The sequence below is a fragment of the Taudactylus pleione genome, unplaced genomic scaffold, assembly GCF_031769625.1.
Source record: "Taudactylus pleione unplaced genomic scaffold, aTauple2 ptg000095l, whole genome shotgun sequence".
NCBI classification, from domain to species: domain Eukaryota; kingdom Metazoa; phylum Chordata; class Amphibia; order Anura; family Myobatrachidae; genus Taudactylus; species Taudactylus pleione.
The window spans coordinates 7,749,555-7,755,716 of NW_028284497.1; positions in this window are offsets into that span (position 1 = coordinate 7,749,555).

A 6,162-nucleotide genomic window follows, 5' to 3' on the forward strand; every position below is an offset into this window, starting at 1 on the left:
AAATATAATTTTACTACTTATGATTTATGGCTGACCTTGTGGACAGCAGATGGCCAGTCAACATCATGCTGTCATGATGATGGGCCTATTTTTATAAGGAGGCCTGGAACTGTAGCTCCATCCACCCCATTGCTAATCTGGCCCTGCCAACTGTCAAAGGCCTTATATTCCGGTACTCCTGAGCAAATACAAGGAGTTCAGTAAGTCCCTCCGCAGTGACTGTGGGGAAAATGTATGGAGGTGCGATACCAGAGAAAATGGTAACTGCACAAGTTACATGCAGGGAAGCGAGTGGAATGACAGGGGAGCCATGTGTGCTAAGTGTGTTACAGACAGTGGCTGCCTCAAAGGTGGGGCTTCAGCGCAGTCCAAAATTTAAATAGGGGAGCCATACAAACTGCCACCCCAAACGCTGGCAAACACCGCCGGCTGGGACTCACTGGTAGTTGGTGTAGCTCCCCTATTTCAATTTTGGACTGTCACACAATTACAGTAGCACACAGTCACTGCGGAGGGACTTTCCAAACTCCCTGTATTATACATGTTAAGTGGACCATACATCTACGGTCCTAATTCCCTGTTCTGCTCATCTGATCTGCCGATCGGTGATCAAAATCACTGATCCGTGGACATCAATGATTGCCAATCCGTATCAGATTGGGGAAAAACAGCATGTTAAAAATCCCCGACTTGCCGATCCCGTTCATTTTTTGGTTGGGATCAGTGAATTAAGTATTTTCAACATGTTGAATTTCCCCAATTCCCTAACCCAGGCATCGTCAGAATGGGGCATTGGGGCAATACATTGCAAATGTATGAGCTCCATTACACATGTTAGAGAACAGTGCAGTCCGGCACTGTCTTCTCTCTCTACTATACATGCTGAGTACTAGGACCCAGAGCCAGAGGGACACAACTTTCAACCTGATGACATCACCGCTGGGCTACTGCTCATGTGCAGCTGGTGCCATCTTTACTGTGTAGAGTGTCACACTACTGTGTATATGCTGTTGAGGTTAAGGCTGTTAACCCCTGCAATACCGCTAATCTGCTTACCGCTGATACCTCTGTGTTACCACTGTTACCCTGTTGATATCAATAATCCCAGTATCATGATTAGGGACTCTCTGTGTGACCTAACAGCCACTTTCACATTCCATTGTACCACCCCAATCTGCCATATCAATACCACAGAGAGCCAGATGCTTGCTTCGCTCTTAGTGGTGGCTCCTGACTGGTCCATGCTATCTCTTCCTATCCGCTCAAATTACTCCAATGCCTATTAATATATCCCCTTGTATTTTCTATAACTGAAGCTACTGTCAACTCTGACGTACCTCCAGTCCCTGTCTCTGTCTCTCCCTCTTCCTTCTAATTTATGTTTTCTTCCCCACTGGTCCCTTTAAGCAACAAATTGCTGCTTGTCTTTGTTTGTCATTGATAACATTGGACCTCATTCAGAGGCGGTCGTAAGCAGCCGCTCGGTCGTACGCCTAACGACCGAGAAACTGAAAAAGGAAGCAATCGCACAGCCGGTTGGTCGCTACCAAAGTGACGCCCATATGTGAACAATGCACCTCCTCTAGCTAACGAGTGATAGCAGTTAGCGATCTAGTCAATCGTTGTCAGTCGTCAGTCGCTGTATGTTAATTTTCTTCTGATGGTTGCGGCCACTTGTGTTGTGTTGATGCCCACAAAAAATAAAAAAAAACGCATAGAGAAAGCCATCACCATGAAATGTATTTATTCTTATTATTCGCTAATGCAAACGCAGCTGAATCAATTACAAGCCAATTAGAAGTTATTAGCTTCAACAATCGATTATTAGCTGCTTGCATTGTGTGGCTCAAAATAGAAACTTCAATCCTAACATCAGTTACGTTTGATACTATCGATTGTACTGTGTGGCTTGCGGGAGCTCCCTACCTTAAGATGTACTATCAGCCAGCCCTCTAACCTGCTCACAGAGTGACGTTTTACTACTTCCGGCCTTCAATGTCGGTCGTAGCAGGTAATTTACATATGCCCCTAAAACGCCCTCAAAACGCTGAGGCATGCCTGCGTTTTCAGACCACCACCCCCGTCAACACCCACAAACGGCCTTTCATGTCAATCAACTCTCGGAAGCCACTTCCTGCTCGTAAGCCGTACGATCTACAGCATTTTGGATCGCAAATCCTCGTACACACATGCGCACAACTAACCGTACGCATGCATTGTTTGGAAACATCGGATGCGTACGACCCAGCGGCCGCTTACGACCGACTCTGAATGAGGTTCATTGTCCTGCTGCTCCCCTTCTCTGTGCTCTCTGCATCCCCAGAATGTGCAGCACTCTCCTCTGTACAATAGCACCTATTAGTTGCTTCCCATCTTTTTCTCTGCTCGCTTCCATAACTGCCTATCTGTGCTTACTCCACACGTTTTCCTATATATTGCTCCACTTTGAATTCCTGCTTTTTCCTTGACTGTCAAATTCCTCCTGTCATATCTCCTGGTTGCCCTTCCTGGATCCCTCTGCCCAGCAGTCCATTATGTCCCCTTTCTATCTTCTTTTATTGCCTACTCTCCCTCTCTTTGGGGCATATAGTTCAATATCTGCATCTCAGATGCGGATAGGATGTGATAAAGTCGCACAAAATCATATTGCAATATTTCAATACATCGCAATAATCAAATATTGCATGCAGGGACAGAGCTTGTGAGATTGCTCTGTCCATGTGAATCTCTCCCCAGCACTTCTCAGGGTATTTTTTACAGAAAATACCCTGGGGGTGTGTCCACGCATGCGCTGCCTGCTACCCCCCTTAATCCATCCCACTCTGAGATTCCTCCTCCTCTATCTGTAAGCCCTTGTATTATGTCTTATTCCTGGAAACACTTTAGACATTGCTGTCTGTAAAACCCTATCAGTGATTAGTACTGATTTTAACCAACAAAAGGGGTTTGGCCAGTAAAGAAGGGTGTGGTGTGGGAGATCACCTGGGAAACAAAATCTAATAGGTGTATTCCAAATACTTCTGACAACAGGGCAAGTCCAAAATAGTTAAAAAAATATCCCCCCCCCCCAATAGGCATTTAGGACATACAGGGGTCTGTTTACCAAGCAGTATTAGGAGAGGTGAAAAGTGAAGAGTGAAAAGTGATAAGGTGCCAGCCAATCAGCTCCTAACTGCCTTCTCACAGGCTGTGTTTGAAAAATGACAGTTAGGAGCTGATTGGCTGGCACATTATCACTTTTCACTCTTCACTTTTCACTTCTCCTAACACTGCTTAGTAAATAGCCCCCACAGTGTGTCTTCATTTATCTAATGAAGTCTGATAATATAGGAATGTCCTCTTTTCATATTTCAAATCACCTAGTAATGCCTTCTTCTAAACAGACTATTCCGTAGAGGCATGAATGGAGACCATTGTGTGCCAGGGCAGTTACATTTGTCTCTAGCTGACTTCCACACCCTGAGGCATGTTTTCATGGTAAGTGTGACTGCTGAACTACAGTGGTGACCCTTAGAGATCGGATTGCGTAATTAGCCATAACACTAAAACGGCAGCATATAAAATAGCTGTAATTTTGTCAGTGTAAGACTCTTATCCCAAACTGACAGAGACTAGAACAGCAACAGGGAATAGTAATTAGGTGTTACCAGACCACCCTCATCTACCTGCCAGTGAGGTATTGAGCCTATTCCTGGATGGACAGGTTGACTATAGAAAGGGAATAATAGCATCAATTGTTTAGAAAAAAAATGTGTCACACTGAAGAATGATGGACTAACTAAGTTGGAAATCATTTTTATCTTTATTTTTTTTCAATGACAGTGAGTGGAACAGAGAACCAGGCAGGGAAAAGGTTTTATATCTCACAAGTTCTTCTGTAAGTTCAGAAATGAATTTATTGATACAGTGTATAATAGTGAATCGAAATTCCTCCATTCACATTATTTGGCAATTATAGAAAACAGTAGCAGTGAGTCAGATTTAATGCAAACAGGAAAGTGTTATTTCAGTGTGCGTCAAAAGATATCCCAATTTTTATCTGCTGTTTATAAAATTGTGAACTTCTGGTTAAAAATAAATAAGTAAAATCTGCCTTTAAATGCAGGGTTCTCATTGCTAATTTCCTGCCTCATTTTCCAGTCTTGTTGAATTGTGTTTTTACACCCGTGTTTGCCTTTAGTAAATCTCCGTGTTTGAAAATCAGGGGAAACTCGCATGGGAATGCAGTCACGACCAGACACGATTCTTAAATATACCCTTAAGCCTTTGTGAGCAGTGCCTTCCTATATAATTATGATAATTGTATACTGTATATATTTATATGAAGTTGCAAACTTGTTTGTACTAGTCTGCAAGTAATTTGCCGTTTGTTCTATTCCCTTTGTACTGTGCTATGGAAGAATGGAGAAGTGGACAAGTTATCCATAGCAACCAATCTGCTTCGAGGTAGCATTTACAAGTACAGACTATAAAATGATAAGTAGGAGCTGATTGGTTGCTATGGGCAACTTCTCCACTAGTCCACTTTTACACTGTTTTCACTGCTTGATACATAGGGGTCTATTTACTAAGCAGTGTTAGGAAACAGAGAGCCTGATTCAGACCCAGTCGCTAAGCTGCGCTCGCTAGCTAGGGGCGATTATCGCACATCAGCGCATGCGTATGCTTCAAAGTACGCATGTGCAAACCAGTCAGACCCGCTCGTGAGCGCATAGCGCTCGCAAGCGGGTCGATTTACTGGGCAGTGCGCACACGCAAGACCCGGAGCGAGTGAGAAATCACACGCTCCGGAGCTCACTACAAGACGGGACGGCTGTCGATGTTGATCGACAGCTCGCCCCGTTTTGTAGGCGGGTCGGGGGGTGGCTGCACAAATGGAGGTGTTCCTGAAGGAACGCCTGCCATTTGTGGGCGGCCCTACTGACATCAGTCATGATGTCAGTAGTGAAAGTCCTGCTCTATTAGAGCAGGAAGTTCACTGGTGCTTGTGGTGGACGAGACCCTACCACAAGGCAATAATCATGACCATCACCAGGCCACCAGGCCGCAGATCACATATCTGCCTCAGGTTTATTTTTATGGATAACAGTGAGAGGTTTGGAGACCTATATGCTAATCCCTACATAATAATTTGGGTAAGTAAAGTAGCCGTTGCATGATAGTTACTGTAGTATTAGATAACACTACAACCTCCATTTTTTTTCATAAAATATCACCTATTCTTCCTGTATCACACATGGAAGACTTTCATATTCATAAACATCAGGCACTTTCAAGCTACTCATACCTAACTGCACACCCATAACAGAAGAAACTGTGGGGTCTATGTACTAAGCCTTTGGGGGTCTATTCATCATACGTTAAATGGCCCATAACCATGAAAAAACACTAGTTTCCGAATATTTAGGTTACCGGGCCATTCATCATCAGGGGTCTGAATAGGACCACCTGATATTCGGCAAACTCCTCCAAATTGCCTGTGAGAACAAGCGCCATCTTCAAATGGCGCTAGTTCTCGTATCCCCACTCCTTCTTATGGGAAGGAGTTCCGGGGATGTGAAGAAGGATCCAAGCAGATCCCTCAGCTGCCTCCTCACTGACTCCCAGGCGACTTTGCGCATGCATGACCTCTACTCACACATGCATAGAAGCTGGCCGCGGGGACAGGTAAGTAACGCAGCTACTAATCGCGGGGACAACTGCTTTTCAGAGCATGAATACCTCATCATCAGGGGATATACGGCCCCCAATGATGAATAAGCCCCTTGGAGAGAGATAATTTGAAGAGAGATAAATCACCAACCAAACAGCTCCTAACTGTCATTTTTCAAACAGCCTGCAAAGTGATAGTTAGGAGCTGATTGGTTGGTACTTTATATCCATCCACTTTATATCCAAGCCTTAGTACATATATTGTGAAAATTGGTTGCATATTTAACAGCTGCCAAGCAGGTGCGCCTGAGGGTGGTGCACATTATCCGGGCCAGGACCTGTCTTGGGGCCTGAGAGTACACAGGAGGTATAACCACGCCCATACCATGTTCAGGGGCGGATTGGCCGTAGACTTCACCAGGACTTTCCCCGGTGGGTCGGACCATGTTAGGGCTACTAAAATCTCCTTTTTTCCTGTTTCCTTTTTTTTTTTTTTAAACCGTGTCCCGG